The sequence below is a fragment of the Eumetopias jubatus genome, unplaced genomic scaffold, assembly GCF_037043125.1.
Source record: "Eumetopias jubatus isolate StellerSeaLion01/CBP00866 unplaced genomic scaffold, mEumJub1_p1.0 scaffold_6, whole genome shotgun sequence".
Taxonomy (NCBI): domain Eukaryota; kingdom Metazoa; phylum Chordata; class Mammalia; order Carnivora; family Otariidae; genus Eumetopias; species Eumetopias jubatus.
Genome location: NW_028274812.1, coordinates 143,719,897 through 143,738,431, shown reverse-complemented (window position 1 = coordinate 143,738,431; position 18,535 = coordinate 143,719,897).

Genomic DNA, 18,535 nt, shown 5'->3' with positions numbered 1-18,535 from the left:
AACCCCAAATTCTAATCAAGACACTAAGTAAAGCATTTGTTTAGCCAAATAATTGAACTCATAACAAAGAGGTAAGTTGAAAGAATCAGGGTTGAGAAACTAAGAAGATCTGTCTTTGAACGGCTAGGCTGCCTGCTCCATAAGCTTCCAAGAGTGATATGACTTGTTTGACTCTGACTTTGTTCATCTGTAAAACTGAGAAAACCATATCTATTCATCGTACCATGTGGCAACTCAATTAGGAAACATATATAACGTGCCCTGTACAACATCTGCATATAACAGGTGCGTGGCAGAATTTTGCAGGTACATGATTAGTTCCTTAAGAGTTTATTTAAATACAGTCTGGTGCAATTGCAGGGTTATTCAGGACATAGACTTAGCTAGAGTTTTGTCTTGTTTTCATGTCTTTGTTTCATAAGCAAAAAGAAAATCGGGGTGAGGTTTTTTTTTAAAAAAAAGGGTTTATGCAAAAGGATACAAAGTAGCTTAGAGGATGGATGAGAAGGCTAGAGAAACAGCCTTGAAATAAGTCAGATGGAACAGGAGCCAGTTTGGCTCAAGGTTCTTGACCTCAGGAACCTGAGACTCAAGAGATTTATTTGGGTTCCATCACCCAGATGAATGCACTTTACCATCATATTTTTTTCTATCCTGTGCCACTTAACTCATATTTGGGGATTCAGTAGAAACTCTGATTGGCTTAGCCTGAGTTACTTGACCATCTTTTTTTTTTTTTTTTTAATGTGTGGGAGTTGGACACCTCAGTTCATGGCCCTTCAATAGGACTTGACAAAGGAGAAAAGGTAATTCCTCAAATCAAAGCTCAAGCTGTTAAGAAGGGCAGAATTTAAATTAATTAATTAATTGGTTAAGAGGACAATTAAATATGAGAATTAAAAGTTAATTAAAATGAACATGTCACTACAAATTTTGAAGCCCTCCCATGGCCTCTTGAACAAAGTGGAAAATCTCTGAATAACATCCTTTAGGCAACAAGATGACACTTCAGTATCAGAATAGAAAAGTGGGAGGTGGTGCAAACATCGCACATGTGAGCCCAGGGAGTCGTTCAACCAGGACAGGTGAGCCCCAGGATTCCCAGGGGTGGCTGGGGCAGGGTGGCGAGCTCTGGGCTCTGGGCTTGATGACATTCCACATAAGCTTCACATAAAAAATAAAAATAAATAAAAAATAAAAAATGTTCTTTAAAACACACATGTAGGAACAACAGCAACAAAACCACATTTTCAAGACTACAGAACAAAGGCACAGCATCCTAGCCATGGGGGCTGCATATTCTACAACAGCTCTGATACAATGGATCTGATATCGTGGAGGAAATGGGATAAAGGTTAGCTTTGAGCTTCAACGCCGAACAGCTTTTGTTAAGGAGGTGACATATGGTCAGCCCAATGCTGCAAACACAGAATTGACATTGGCACAATATTTTCCAGTTTTGCAAAGACCTTAAAGGAGCACTGAAGGGAGCTGATGGTCCCTCCACTGACAAATGAGAAGCCAGGTGCAGAGTGTTGGAGTCTCTAGGACAGTTCTAGAACCCAGCTGCCCTGACTCTTCATATAGTACTTGCTACCCGATAACAGTGTTTTCAATTGAAAAAAACAACAGGTGGAACTCTTTCCTCAGATAAAAATGCCATGAGATCCCAGTATTTAAGAACAGAATGAGTGGAGCCTCCACAGTTGGACTGGGGTGAAGGGATTGGGGCTCCCCTCACCGCTCACTATGCCCCCACCCCCCAGAACATGAGCAGGGCTCCGTAGGTCTGAGGAAAGTGGTGTTTTGCATTTCACGGTATGAAAACTCTTGCCAGCTTTATCGTCAGGGATTTAGTTGGGTCTCCCTTCCTCCGTTTGCTCCACACCGTGTGATTTTTATTTTTTTTCTGTGCGGCTTGGATCCCAGGGGCTAGCTGTAGTGGAAGGAGGCGGAGCAAGTGGGACTGTTGAGAAAACAGGCTGGGGACAGGAAGGCGAGATGCTCCTTTGGTTTTGTTTTTCCTGAAGTTGACATTGATTTATGGTGGTGCCCAAAGCAAGGCATGGGACTGCTGTGTCACCATTTCTGTCATGAAAAGACACCAGGGGGCCTTTTGTAGAGTGTTTCTGTGTTAACCTGTGAAAGCCCCTCAGGATCTAAAGTGTTCTTTTTCCAGCCATAATTGCAACCACCTTTGAAAGCACATCCGTGGCCCTGACCAAAGCTGGTTTTATTTCTGCAGCAATGCTTCATGGGTTTGTCTTCCCTCCGTAGAGCCTCTAATGCAATTACATAAGTGTCTTCTTGTCTGCTTTATCTGAACAAGGCATGTTTAATACCCCTTCCCCTCCCATTCGTGATAGAGAATTCAAGTCCACTGTGCATAGGCTACGTATGCATGTTCCTATTCATGTTCCTTCACACACACGCTACGCAGTCAAACCAAACCCAGGCCTTAAGGGGTCCTCAGCTGCATCAAAAATAGTGCCATTCTTAGGGGTGAATGGAGCCTGGCCTTCAGTGCTGCTGGGTCTCCAGTACTGTGAAGAGAGGGCACAAACAGGAGAGGGTGAGACAGTGGGGCTGGGTGATTCGTTGACTGTAGAGAGGGAAGGCCATGGTTGCTTGAGGATACGGCACAGGAGGGCATGATGAGGAGCCCTGTTACAGGGAGAACCTGCTGGCAGGACCATGAAGCCAGTCACAGCCAGATAAACAGCAACGGGGTGAAGGAGAAAAATGGAAGCAAGCTGAGAAAAAACCTTATTTTGCACTTGGGACTAGAAATGACTTCATATCATACGATATCGGTACTCTGATTACAAATTAAATTGACCAGATATTCAGACATTTTGTCATGTATAAATGTTTGTGTGTGCGCATGTGTTCATGCTCGGTGTTTATGACGTGTTACTTACCTTTCTTGGGATGTGACTAGATCTTGCTGCCCTTGTGTTAGAAAAAGGAAAATGGGGTTTTCGGAAGAATAATGAATTTGAGGGGGTATGTTAGTCAGGTTTCTCCAGAGAAACAGAATAAATAGAATGTATGTATGTATTGAAAAATATTTATTATAAAGAATTGTCTCACGCAATTATGAGGCTGGGAAGTCCCAAATCTGTGGTGTGGGCCAGCAGCCTCAGTCAGACCCCAGAGATGCAATGGTACACTTCCAGTTGGAAAACCAACAACCTGGAGACCAGGAGACCCCATGGTGCAGTAGCGTCTGAAAGCAGTCTTCTGGAGAATTTCCTCTGGCTCAGGAAGTCAGTTTGTTGGTTCTGTTTAGGCCTTCAGTTGATTGGATGAAGCCCACCTACATTATGAAAAGCAATCTGCTTTACTCAGAGTTTATCAATTTACATGTAAATCTCATCCAAAACACCCTCCAAGTTGACCCATGAAATTAACCATCACAGGTAGGAGGAATAAAGATATAAAAATGGAGGTTATTTTAGGTTCCAGGAAAAATGATGACTATCTTGCACATAGAAACATGTGCCCTATGGTAGATTATGAGGAAGGCATCTTAGTTTGATGAAGTAAAGTCCTAATGATAAAAAATTTTAACAAACATATCAGTACCTGGGGAAATTTTCCATGCAATACAAGCCCCCTTACAGATGTATCAAGCACTATATTTTACTTTGAATTCCAGTATCTTCACTTTTATGTTTTTAATACTAGTCACAATACTTTACTTATCTTTCTTTGCACGAGGCCTAGAAGATTATTGGCACAAGGTAGGTCCTCAATAAATACATGTTGGTTATATTCTGAGTATATCATAATTTACAGTGTTTGGCAGTTTGCTGCCAATTTCTTTCTTGAACCGGAGACTCATTCACTTGATAAAGAATATATAGGAAGGAGGGGCACCTGGGTGGTGCAGTCAGTTAAGCGACTGACTCTTGATTTTGGCTCAGGGCATGATCTCATTGAGGAGTCTGCTTAAGTTTCTCTCTCTCCCTCTCTCTCTCTGCCCCTCACCCCATGCGCTCTCTCTCTCAAATAAATAAATCTTTAAAAAAAGAATATATAGGGAGGAAAAAACTTGTGCAAAGTGATTCCCTTAACTCAGGTTTTCTGATTGATCTCCACACTCACAAATACTTTCTATGCAAAGGGAGATCAGAGGCTATGGGGACAAACAGGGGAGTTAAACCACCCTTACTTTTTTGCACCCCCCCTTTATTTCATTCCCTTCAACCCAGATGCCCTCTGGAATTCTCTCATCATTTGAAATTGAAATGATGAGAGAATTTAATATTTAAATATTTCCTGGACCATTCTGTCAAATATAGAATATTTTGTATAATTCAAGTTAGTACTGCTCAATAGTTGAACCACATGCTCCTGGAAACTACTTAATGAATTTTCTTACGTTAATGTGCTTCTCTTGGGTTTGCCCAGTCAAACATCTTTGACCCTAATACTCAAATGTCTTCTGTGCCCCTATGTTCTTTCATATTTCTACTCTCCTCTCCATCTCCAATGGCACTGCCATCCTCCTGCCATGTGGACCATTGCAGCAACCTCCCCGTCTCTATTTTGCTTTCCTCCAATGCACATCTTCCTCTGCTTCCAGCAGAGATGAATGTCTCCAGCCTTGAAACTGCCCATGTTATTTCTTTGCTCCAAAGTCTTCTGTGAGTCTCCATCATCTAGAGGATAAAAACCCAAATCCCGGTCCCTTGTCTCTTCCATTAGGCTCATCTTTTAAACCTCAAGTTAATCTTGCTACTACTACTCATCTACTCGTTTCCATGCTCTTTGTTGGCCTATAATGCCTTCCTCTTGTTCTGTCTGGGAAACTCCTGTTCTAGGCTCAGTTCAAGTGCTCAATATATTTAACTTTTATGTGGAAGCCCCTCAAGCCTTTAGCTAGGCTTACATTCTCTTCTACTTTATTGTGGCACTGATGAAATTGTGCATGACACCATACCACTATAAAAATATCATGTGATGTTGAAATCATTTTTATAAACATCTATGTTCCATTATGAGCTGTGAGCTCTTTAGGAAACGACATGGTCTATATCGTCATAGTGCTAGCATCTACCTGAATCCTTGGCACATAACAGGGACTGAACAAATATTTGTTAAATGATAGAATAAGTGGCTCTCCTCCATCTCTTCTTGCAATTACAACTCACAGCTGAAAACTGTCATATATTTATGGATTATGATTCATTTTAGGCCCACGGAAGTTACTGAATAGAGAGGTGTCTGCTTTAGAAAAATGATAGTCAACTGTAGTTAACAGTAGAAGGGGCAAAATGACATGCCCTCCTCTTCCCATCCCTGTCTTTCCCTAGCCCTGTGGCAGCCAGCCCCCTCCCCACCCCACCCCCCGCCTTGGTTCAGGAGAGGACATTCTCGCTTCAAGGTGTTGTGCCTCCAACATTGCTTCACTACTCCCCAAGGAACTATTTAGGAACAACAAGAAATAATAATAGTAATAATGATAGTAATAATAATAATAATAATAACCTCAATCACTGTACCAGGCTAATGTTTAATGAGGAAGGAGAATAAAAGCAATGGGTCAAGTGTGATTGTGCTTGTTACTAGACACTGGTTTTGCCTGTTAAACTAACAAAGTAAGATTTCCGTCGTAATTCTTCCTTTCCAGCTCTAGAGTGAATGCACATCTTTGACATAAAAAGACTTGAAAAAGGCAGCCTGAGGGTAACACCAGGTTCTCTCGTTTTTCTTCAATTCTCTCTCACTCAGATTTCTTAATTTTCTCATTTTCTGTTACAGATGTGTTAAACTGGGCAGCAGAAGTAAGTCATTGGAGCGGAATGTTTGAGAAAGAACCTGATTTCTCCCTAACTTTCTTCAAAGTACATTCACATGTACTCATACCAAAATAATTGTTTTAGATTGGAGATAATTAAGGTTTCAAACTTACGTAAAGCTGATAACATTTTATGATTTTCTCTTTGGGGGGAACTTAGTGGGAAGGGATTGAAAGTATAGCTGAATATATTACATTACCTTTGTTTGAGTCACAAATTTGCTCATGGCGGCTTGCGTGGGAGCAAGATGGATATACATGTCTTTGGCTGACCAAATTCCCTTGAATATGTATAGCAGAGACATACCAGTTATCTTATAATTAACATTGAAACTTGGCTTCTGGCTCATTGCCTTCAGAGTGAGCTAATCTGTGCTCAAATGCTGCACACCCTTCTATAAATGATAGTTCTCCAGGCTGCCTGTGCATTAGCTCAGTCCAGTCTCCATTTCCAGGCTATTATTTCTTGGTACCTTCTGGGTTAAATAAGCCTGTCTGCTACTCTTGAGGTAAGCTAACTGTGTGGGTTATGAGTTTCCTGCCAGGCATCCTGCCAGCAGTGTCATGTTGAAGGGGATGAAAGACTGAAAGTAAAGACGGGTGTGCGGGTGGGAAGGAGTGAATCTCAAAGTTTCTCGCTGATGCGAGTCCAGGATTTTTAAGGACATGAGTAATTCTGTGTCTTTTAAAGGGCAGCCTATAAACAAAGGAGTTTCTGGCCAACAGATATAACTGGAATTCAAGGATGAAACTCACAAATAGCAAGCCATGATTTGTTGCCTGTATAGGATAAGGTCAGTGTGATTTCACCGTGGCCCTGAGTAAATGTATTTCTTAAGAATCCTCTACTATGGTTTGGATTTGAGGGAAGATAATTTTTGGAGGACAAGGCCAGAGTTTTAGGAAATTGATGTGCTAGGACTTGTCAGCCAAATTATATTTCTTCCCTTAATTATCACAGCCACTCTTTAAGGTTAGTATTATTATTCTCATTTTATATGTGAGAAAAATGAGGTTTATATAGGCAAAGAGACTTGCCCATAGTAAATAAATGGAAGGCTTAGAATTCAAATTCTCTTCTGTCTGACCTCAAAGCTGAACTCTTTCTACCACACTATTAATCATCGTTTGGCTAAAAGGGATCTATCCCTCAAGTTGCTTACTCTGCTTTCAGTGATAATCTCTATGTCTGGGGGAAATGTGTCATTGACCACAAAACTTACAAATTATTAATCACATCAGTGTCCTGGCTATTGGTTCTACCACTTTGCCCTACTCTAATGGGATAGGCTTCAAGTCATTCTTTGGGTAAAGTTAAACAAGTTGGCTTTCCCATGATCTGAAATACAGATTGACAGTGCTTGGTGACTGTTTCTCATCAAAGTATAAGATTGCAGACTTAAACCAGTGATTCATCTCTGGCTTAACATTGAAATGACCTGTGGATCTTAAAAACAAAAAAATATCTGTGTCTGCCCATCCTCCACCCCCTCCAAACATATACCAAAATAGATTCTGATTTATTTCTTCTGAGGTATGTACTGGGCATAGGATTCTGTGTGATTTGAAAATACATTTAGGGTTGAGAACTGAGTTTTCCATCATAGCACTAAGTTCAGTCGTATTCTGAAGCAACTCTATTGGCAAAAAAAAAAAAAAAAAATTAGGTAAAAGAATACAAAAAGATTATATTTATTTTTAACTTTAAGAGGAGTTTTAGAAAACCATGATAGATCAGTTAGCTGCTTCCCCACAAAAGAAAAATAAAAATCGTGGAAATTTGATTTAATTCTATAAACATTTGCAGAGGCCATAGAGGATACAAAAGCCAATAAGACCCTCTTTCTCTAAGGAAGGTGCAATCTGGTAGAGTAAAAATGTGTGCAAGCATAACTATACTTCTGTATGAACTTTGTGAAGCCCATCAGTAATTGTGCAAAGAATTATAAGATGGACAATTACATTGTTCTAAAGAGAAGGAATGGAATGTGCAGAAGGTTAGAGTATTCAAAAGAAAGGTATATTAGGAAGTGGCAGGTAGACCAGTATGTCTAGAGCAGAGGGATCAAGGAAGAGATTGGCAGGCATGAGACTGGAAAAGGGCAACACCTTACCAACTGAGTGTTCTCTGTTAGCTTCTGTCTCTTAGATATCTACAAAAACACATGGATTTCTTTCTCATCCTTTCATTTGGTCTCATCTTCCTTCTCTTTCTTGATTGGTTATAATTAGGTTAATAATAATGACAATAATAGCAGTAGCTTGTATCTTGGCTTTTCCTAAATGCCAGTCACTATTCTGTCATCACATTTAATCCTTATAGCAACCCTAAAGATTATGTAATATTATTGTTTTCATTTTATGTCTGAGGAACCAGGGACCCAAGGGCACAGGAAGTAGCTCAAAGTGTTAGGGGCTCCAGAAATGGGGTGTGGAGCCTCAGCAATTAGGCAAAGTGGTCTTGTCGAATGAAGAACTTTGGGGGGTGGGGGAGTGGAGGTAGAGCTCAATCTTGCCATTAAGATGCAAGACCATTCTCCTTTCAAGTTTCTTGCTTCCCCTTGCATCTGACTTCATAGGTCACCGTGGGAATCAAAACATGGAGCTGGAGGGTTTCTGGCTTTCATAAATCATGAATCAGTTTTGTCACTGACATTTGATTTTAGAGTAGATCTCTTTGTATTGTGTCTTTGTATTGAAAGGAAGAGTAAATTTTATCTTTTATGAGCAGCAGTTAAAAAGAAGAGAAAAATTTGGAAGTATTTTGCATTAAGTTACATGTGAATGAATGGTTGAGAAATGATTTATTGGTTTTGAAGAGGAAAGCATTTGTGGGAAGGGTACCAGCCACCTAACTCTTACAATGAGTTAGGGCACAGCTTTCTAAACCACAGAGCCCCAGGGCTGATTCCCAGCTCCAAGGTTTACTAGCTGTTCAACCACTGACCAACTTCTGAGGCTCACTACGCTCCAGTTGTTTTCATCTCTAAAATGGGGACAAAATGGACTACACTGATGCTTTTCTAGTCATTCTGCCATGAGGCCACCATTGACATCCACCTACATAGATCCAGGAGTTGGGACATCTCTTATTTCACTGGCAAATTTTGAGGTAAGAAAAGAACTGATACCTTGCTGTTTAAACTCACATCTCTAGACCTATACATTAAGAGCCCTAAGAAAGAGCAAGAAAGGTGTCTGCGAGTTTATGAAGGAGAGGAATCCCCAGATGCTTTCTCTCCTCCTTGTGAGTGTTAAAAAACAGGAATGTAGAAGAAAAAAAACACCCTTCTTTTCTCCCCACCCCCTTGAGCTCTGTTCCTTTAGTGAAGGCTCTAGACACTTTTCCTAATGCTTGACAAATTGATTCCTCCTGACTTCAAATCAGCTGGTCCTGGTTTGCAGTGCAAACCCTCTGTGGATTACAATCCTAGAGGAATTCCAGAAAGAAAGAAATACTATGTTTGCTTTTCTTAAAAAAAAAAAAAAAAAAAAGGTATTTGACAAATGCCCTGGAAATACCCATGAAACTGCTATAACCTTGGACCTCTGGTGGATTAGCTCCAAAAGCCCTCAAGAATGAATGTGCCATTCAGACTTCCGGATAACGTTAACTCGAGTGTGGAAAATTTTTGCAAAGATAGATGGGTCATATGAAATGACCCTTTAGCTTGAGCTGCTTTGTGACTGCCTTGTATTTTTATAGTACTCCACAATTTACAAAAGGCCTGCATCTACATGACAATCCCTCCCAAATTCCGGAGTCAGACCCTGGGAGTTGTTGGTGTCTTCTTTTCAAAGGAAGAAAGAATGACTGAGAAAGGTTAACAGGTCCTTTTGAAGTGACTCAGCCTCTATCTATCTAAAGGAGCTTTACAAGAATCTTTCCTATGTTATAAAAACTACTGTTTGTATAGAACTTTACAGATTACAAGTCAAAATAAAACCAAACGCACTTACTTTGCGAGGATTTGTGAGTGATACTAGAAATGAGAAGCAGGTTAATTTGCCTTAAATCAATTTATTGAAAGTCAGTTTGCCAAATGATCAAGTTGCTGATTTTTATCAAAAAACCAATTGTGCTTTTTACCTAAAAGCTTTAAAAGGAATGAAATAAAAATATAAAATCCATTTCTTAAACAATAACAAACATAATGTTTATATGCTATAGGAGAAATCAAAGGATTGTAAAGGGATGTGAACATATTGGTGTAATGGAATGCCATAAAAAATAAAAATTTCTGGGGCACCTGGGTGGCTCAGTTGATTAAGTGACCCTTGATTTCAGCTCAGGTCATGATTTTAGGGTCATGAGATGGAGCCCCGGGTTGGACTCCGTGCTCAGTGCTGAGTCTGCTTGTCCCTCTCCCTCCTTCCCTGCCCCTTGCATAATCTCTCTCAAATAAATAAATAAACAAAAAAATAAACAAAATCTTAAAGGAAATAAAAATGAAAAATAAAAATTTCTGACATCTAATGCTATTATTTCCTACCTGATAATGAACATTTATAGGGAATAGGAATATTGGAGCTACGTCTAGCAAATTAAAACCTAATATAATTATAGAGCACAGAATTTATATCACAAATATCTGAGGAAAATCAGAAGTTTTACTTAAATGTAATATAAAATTAAAATTTCAGGAGATTAGCCCAGCACTCTGGGAATACAATAAACATGTTTAGTTCCTTCTTTCATAGCCTGACTGTCTAGTGAGAAAGGTGGATCTTAATCAAAGTCTCACCCGTGAATGTAAAAGCGTAATGGGATAAAAAAGAAAGTAACAATAACATACAGAGAAAAGAGGATCAAGGAAGATTTCCCTGCATTAGGGTCAGACGTGGAGATCTGAAGGATGTGTAAAAGTTAATTTAGGAAGTCTGGAAATATATCCATAGCGTAAATTTTAATTACTTCTTAATCCTTTACACCAGCAGGGTCTGGATACTTCACTGCCAATTTATTTGTATTTCTAATGAATGTGGTTCTTTCTACGGTGGACAACACCACGTGCCTTTCTATTTCTTTTTACCTGGGAAGTGTAAATGTAAATCCACTAACGATACTGCTAGAAATTATCTGCATTTCGACTTGTATGTTTTTCAGAGGGTTGCAGTGACTTACTTAGCTGGGCTTCCATTAATATAAAAGGACAGACTGAACCCATCCAATCTGACTGAATTCAATTCTGAGGTTTGATGATAACCAGCTTGACTGTCGCTTTCCTTAAACCATAACCAAGCTTTGTAGCTTTCCTATATTCATGCCTCCAACTTGAAGAATAAGGTCAAATATGTCTTCCTTCCAGATCTATAAAAATAATGGCATATCAATACATACGTGATTATAGCAAAATGAAGAAAATGGAGGCCTTATAAGAATGGTGATAACCGTGTTACCAGTGGGAAATTTTATCTATAATATCCGAATCCACAAATCTTTTACTCATGAAAAGAACTGAATGTCTTTTTAAATTTAACTTTTGGAAAGTGAATTTTCTTTTATTTCCCTGAGTTCCAGGAACCCAAAACAAACAAGAATAATGGCACCTCAATCAAGTACATTATTAAATTGCTCCATTTGGCAGATATGTTAGTTCCCTTTTTATCCTTTTCCTGAAGCTAAATTGTCTTTAAAATAATCATCCTTTCATTGGCAAGATTAATGTTCACTGAAATTTGCATGCTTTATAGGCTCACAGCATATGTAAAATACATTTTTCTCAGCGAGATGTTCATACAATAACAAAATATACTATTATGTTAAAATATGTTATATAATTGTGTAAAATTTTTTTTTCTTTAGTCATCTAGTCTTCGCATTTATAAATGTTTCTTTAAATGAAAGGATAGCTTCTTCATAATCAGGAGATTAAAATTTTAAATTCTAAGCAATACTATCAATGTGTGATATATTTCTTGAGTCTTGCCTCATCTTGCTTAAAATTTTGCATCAAATTATTTACATGGTTAAATAAATACTACAAGTTGCACGACAACTGGAATGCCCAAAACTTCTTGCGAGCAATAGTCAGCAATTGCTCATTATGGGGGAGAGGTAGCACACAGCATAAGAGAGACCCCCTGTTTTATAAGTGCAGACATTTTAATTATAAGGAAAGAGATCAATGTGAATGCTGAGAGACTGATTAAAATAGAAAGGACGACTTATAGTGAATAATATTGCAATATTTTTACTACTGTTGGAATCATTTAACAAAAGCGTTCCATAAAAATTCCACCACAGAATCAAGATGCTAATGTTATACCTCATTTATTGCCACCATATTCAGTGACATTTTATAATGTACATCTGTCAGCCAGAGATATAAATGAATGAGGTGAACCGTACAATTTACCCTTAGGAAGTTCCATTAGAGCCCCCAAAGTATAATATTTATGAGGTCAGAATCAATTAATCAGATAGCTGTATTTACTTTTCAGCTCAGCAGGCTCTCTGCTCTACCAAACTGTTGCATTTGAAAATCTTTCATATTTGGCAAAAGAGTGGGTTTGTATGTGCTACACAGAAGCTATTTTGTAAATCAATTACTTTAGTAACACAGAGCGTATTCAGTAGTAATTCATGGTCTAAGTGGAGAGAATGCAAAATATGTTCTTATCAGAAATGTTTTATCTCAGTAGGAGTCCTAAATATTCTTTATGAGCTATGATGGTCTTACCTATCCCACAGTTTACTGAATCAAAGGCAATTATGCAAGAAATACGGGCTTGTGCTTGCATCGCATGGTAATTCAAACTTTGGGTGCAGTGAAATCGTAGAAGGTGGCAGAGGCAGGGCTCATACTGCTGTCAAAAACAATCTGGGCAGAAATGGACAAGGACCATAAGAATTTTACAGCAGAAATGGCTACTATTCTGATAAAGAAGGGCATATGTAGTTAGCCTCAGAGAATACAATGAATGACAGTTGCTATCTTATTCACAGGGAGCTGCTAGGTTCTCTAGCCGGAAAATAGGTCTCAGAGCAATTTTAGAAATGATGATGCATTAGAAGAATTCTGATAGTAAAAATATAGGATCTCTTTTTTATTTTTATTTTTTTTTTTTTGCAGTAGAGAAGAGAGAACAGCGACCATGAGGACTGGTACTCTATTAACAAAAACCTTGGTGATAATTCTTTTCTATGATTTGACAATCTGGATAGACGTTAGAAACTGTGGGAAAAGGTTATAGGTTTTAATACAAAAATTTAGTCAAGAGACAATAGACTAATTTTATCACGTCCGTAAATTTACATTAAGTTCCTGTTATTTGCCCTAAATATTGTGTGCTTGTATGCGGGTGTGTTTAGGTGTAGTGTGGGTGTTTTGGTTCAGTGAGTCAGCAAGCATACATGAAGCCCTACAATGTGCAATGAATACTGTCTGCTATTTTGACCCAGATAAACGAGGCTGCTTTCTAATCCACTCATCATGGCATTGCATTCAAACAGAACAAAATGAAACCAACCCAACACGGTGACTTCTTAAAGACAGCAAAATAACAGTATTTCTACCTCATCTCCTTTCTGAAACAAGCTAGCTATTAGATTAAAAAAAAAAAAAAAATCATGGGGAAAAGGAACCCGAACAACCCTCCTTCAATAAAACTAGGAATCCCTGAAGTGTAATTACCATTATAGAATGTAAGGTTCACTTGTTTGGCTTATTAGCGGTATATCTCCAGAACCTAGAAAGTGATCAGTAAACGTCTGTCAAATATCTGGACTATATTTTTGAATGGCCTTGTACGACCTTTTAACCTAATTGCATTCACCTAAATAGGAGGAACATCCCTTTTTTGTATTCTTTTGTTTTCCCATCTTCAAACTCTATCTCTTGGTCTCCACTTTCTGAAGGAAAAGAGGAAAAATCCAAAATGCAGAGAGAAACCGTCAATCATATTCTTAATTTTAAGAGTCCAAGGTCTTGTGTCCTGACAAGGTAAACATGTTTACGGGAATTTTAGAAGGGTCATTTAGATTATACCTGATCTTTGCCTGGTAGGCTGACTGTAACACCTAGCCCCACTTAAGCAGAGAGATCACTCTGAAATACAGTCAGGGTGGACACATGCCTGTCACACGCAGCAAACGGGTTTCCCCAAAACTCAGTGGCAGGAGCCTCAAGTCCCTAATACTTTACCTTTTACTCAAAGTAGCAAGGATTAGAGGTTTAGAGTGCCTCCTGAAGTGTATGGAGCCTTCCTACATACAAACCTTATTAGGAGCGGTTTTGCTGAATGGGAGGAGGATGTGCCACCCCCTGAAATGGAGGGCTCTCGCATTTCAGAAAAGAGAGATCACAAAAGCCAGTCAACTTTGCTCTGTAATAAGCACATGTCAGAAAACATACCTGACAGGAAACACTTCCTTTCAGCCCCAACTCATAACTTTGACCCATTTCCACATCGAGGGGATGCTTATGTCCACGTACTTCCGTTTTGAAATGTGCGTGAAAATTGCTTCCCTTACAGTAATATATTCTGGCCTGGAGGTGCTATGATTCTTCCGAGTATATTCCAGTTACTTGAATTAATTAGCTTTCAGCGATATCTGTGTTTACTGCAGAGGGAGCATCATACTTCTTTATCTGATGCTGTAATTCAGAATGTGTGGGTATCTTTCCTGGTAAGTCAGGTTCTATTTCAGCAGTTTTAAAGACAACTTTCCTGAAATTACTTGTAATGAAAATGGCAGATATCTAAATAAAAGGTAAATATGGAATTGTTAATGGACTAACATCAATCCCCGAAATGCCAATGACAAAGTAATAAAAGAAGAAGAAAAGGAAGGGAAAGACAGTAGAGCTTAAAGAGAGAATTTTGAGGGCTGGTGCTGTACTGTATTGCACACATCCTTGCTTTTATTAAGTGCATAGTTAGTAATTTGCTTTCAAATTATCTGGGGTGGGCTATCATTTCTAGACAGAATCACCTTGGCCTGTACACTGTGGAGTCAACTCCTGGATGCACTGGCTGAGTCAATGAAGAAGGTGGGAAAATGTATACTTGGTAATGGGAAGAGGGCTTGGTGTGACACAGTATATAGAATGCACGTTTAGAATAGTGGACAAAGGTGCCTGGGTGGTCAGTCCGTTAAGCGTCAGCCTTTGGCTCAGTTCATGTGCCCGCAGTGCTGGGATCAAGCCCCACTTCAGGTTCTCTGCTCAGCGCTGAGTCTGCTTCTCCCTCTGCCTCTGCCCCTCCCCCTGCTTGTGCTGTCTCTCTCTCTGTCAAATTAAATAAAATCTTAAAAAATATATAAGAACAGTGGACAAAGTGGGGAAAGAGGAGGTAGTCCAAAAAAAAAAAACCCAGAAAAATTGGATTATTAAGCTTTCATATTTGAGCAAGTTAAATAAAGAGGTGAGCTGAAGATAGAGGTAGTTTGAACATGTCAATGTAAACTCCTACCCTAGAGGAAGTATTTCCCCCCCATCATTTTTTTGGAGTTTCTCTGTCTACAGCAAGCACCCAGTGGAAATTAGTTCCATGCTACTCTTGACCCCCCAGTTTTTGAGCACTAATACAATTTACTAAGGCAACCAGAACTCCAGGGAGAAGAACTATGGCCGTATCTTGAGGCAGAATAAATAAATATGGACCTGAAATACCTTCTGGCAAGAAAGCAAAGATATTTTCCGTGATGTTTGGGGTTGTGTTTGACAAAGAGGCCAGCAGAAAAAGCAGCCTGTGAGTGGCCAAGCTGTTAGAATTTGAGCATCAGAAAGAAAAATGATAGCCTGTTGGAACAGAGGAGGATGTTCAAGAGGCTGTATGTCTGTGATCACACTAAAACGGAAACAAACCCAAAATGCTAAAAAGTGTCTCTAATATACTTGAGTTTCTAACATCTATAGGGGATGCTGTTTATTGTGTAATCCAAATGACATGCATCCTACAGTGTAGTTTTAGTCAGTTGAAAGGTTATCAAATCCAGAGGGTGTTTTTTTTTTTTCCAAGAGAAAATGGAAATGCAGAAAGACATGTAAAATATGGAGGAATTTTGCATAAGATGTTTGGCTCTCCCTGTGTCTTCTGTAACCGAATCATTTATGGCTCTTTTTGTGGACTAGTATAGTAACTTATACTTTTGCTACTCAGCCCGTAAAATTGTGGTAGTCCTCTATGAGACAGAATTTAATAGTATTGTGAAATGTCATGCGGTTGTCTGGAAATGAAAGTTTGTATAAAGAGTTGGGCCCAAGACTGCATTGTGGCAAGAGCATAATAATCAGGGACAGGCTTGTAATTCCTGCCCCTTTGGTTGGGGAAAGAGTAACTGCCTTTCACACATTTCTATGGGGAGTTAGAGTGGTGCCCCAAAATAATAATCTCTGGTCGCTGCCACCTCAAGATTTCTTTTAGAGGCTTGTTTGGTTTGGTGTATGCCTTGTAGCTGACATTTTTTTCGAGGCAGTTTATATTAAAAAGTACAGGATTTTTCTTTCTTTCTTTTTTTTTTTTTTTTGCAGGGTAGGAGTGTGGTGGGACAGAGAGGCCATGCATGCCTCGTTCCAGATTTCTTTTCTTCCATAAGGAAGGAGCAACTCTTGCGGGAGCATTCCTGGCCTCTCTTTGCACTTCAATCATTCTTTGCCTTGGGCTGGGGGAGGAGGGGCAATGAGGAGTTTGATTGCTGAGATTAGGAGAAAATGGGTTGGCATAGCCCAGCCTTCTCTGCCTGCATCATGCTCCTAGGAATAAATTGCCAGTAAGGCACGGATGTATTCTGCTTCTTAAGGCACAAGTCTTAACCTGGGCTGTACCAACCCTCCTTTCTGTGGGGGAGGTGCTCCTGGCCAGCCTTGCCTGTGATGGCGTGGGAGTCTTCATCTGTAATTCATTGTGAGTAGGGACACCTTCCAAAGGACAGAAATCACACTCTACAGCCTATCCCTTATCAGGAATACAGGTGCTAGCACATTTCAACAATGATGTACTTCTTACATTTATTATTTCTGAAATTGCAAAATGCCTTGCAGACCATGAGGTATTAGATTTTTGGAAATATAGTATTCTGTTCTTTCATCTGCCACTTACTTGTTTCTACTTCACAATTTGTTCAGATCCTGGATAGGAAAAAAAAAAGCTGCTATTTTTGGGGTCCTGAAGATTCCAACATGTATGTAAAAACAGTACAAAGCTAATTACAGAAGTCAAAGTGTCTTAACCTGCAGGATATTTTTATTCCTGAGAACATCTCCAAGTCTGAGCTACATTTCAACCCCCAAAAAACAAGAAGCTTGGACTGGTTCTGACACAGCAATGAAAAATATGTGAGAAAACAGTGGAAGGAACGCAGCACAATTAGAAACAAGAAGTGGGTCAAATCTACAGAGTTTAAAGCATTGCTTCCCAATGAAACACAGGCAGCTCACTAAGAGTATACTGTACCTTGGAAGAATGAACTGGAGAATTGATATTTTATGTAGTTTAAGAAGAGAATTACAGCAATAATGTATCTCTTCTTCTGTTAGCATTGAGGTAATATAGCAAAGTAATATTGTGACAAAAGAACCGAAATGGAGGCATGCAGAGAAAAATCACAATATACCCATTTTATGGAGAGACAATAAAGATCAGAAAGACACTTTCAGAGACTGAAGCATATTGAATTGGGAGGATTGATCAGAAGTGAAATTAAGAAGGGATCTATTTTGGAGGAGGAATAAAAGGCATAATAGCTAGTAGAAATAAAAAGGGTTAAAATGTCATTAATACATGTAGGGGAACTATCGAGTTCAGCTCCACCCTGAGGTAAATTAGAGAGGGGGAGAAAGGAAAATGATGAGAACAGAAACAAAAAACACAACAGGAACAACAACAATGACAAAAAACAAGGAGAGAGCCGTCTGGCAATAGTAGGAATATTTCCATTCTTTTGATAACAACATTTTATGATTCTAAAAACACAGGGAAAGTTTAGTCAGGTGAAGGTTTCAATAGTGACTGCACTGGGCAGAATCCAAAGGACTGTCATGAGGGTGGCAGGAGTCTTCTTTGTGGGAATGCCATTGTAAAGAAAACCATATGCGAACATTAATTAGAGATGAAATCCCAAATGGTCCCCTGAAGCCCACCAAGCAGAAGGTCAGGTTGGAGTTTGGGAAGGATTTGTGCCACAGACAATAGGTGCAGTTGTGAAGGACTAAGGCTGGGTATGTACAAAATATGGCTAACTTGAGTCTCTGTAAGCACCTGCTGTTCCTCTCAGGTGAGGTCAAAATCACCATGTACCTGTGAAGTCACATTATTTTATTTCTACTCTCCAGTGTCTCTATCTGGAAAGAAAATTGTACTGAGAAGACAAGATTTCTGCTCACTCACTTGATTCAGGACTAGAGGCGAAATAATAGCCTGCTTTTGTCCAGCAGGACTATGTTGGCCAGAGAACTTACTGAGTATAAAATAGAGAGTACACAGGAATTACATCTTGCTTAACTTTGAAGCTCCCGGAGTAGATTTGTCGTGTATATAATAGAGAGTTAATACATACCTTGTGATTTGAACTGGGTGATAGTGATTGTGGCAGCTCTGAAGGAATCAGAACAGGGTTTACATACTTGGTGGAAGATTAGCAGAGAAGGCTGAGCTGCACTTTGTGTGGTTTCAGGCACAAGTGTCCCCATACCCATGATGATAGGAGAATGTCACCGAGTGAGGGGTCTGGAGTATGGGCATTTAGTTCTGTTTACCTCAGTCTTTTACGAGGACCTGCTTACT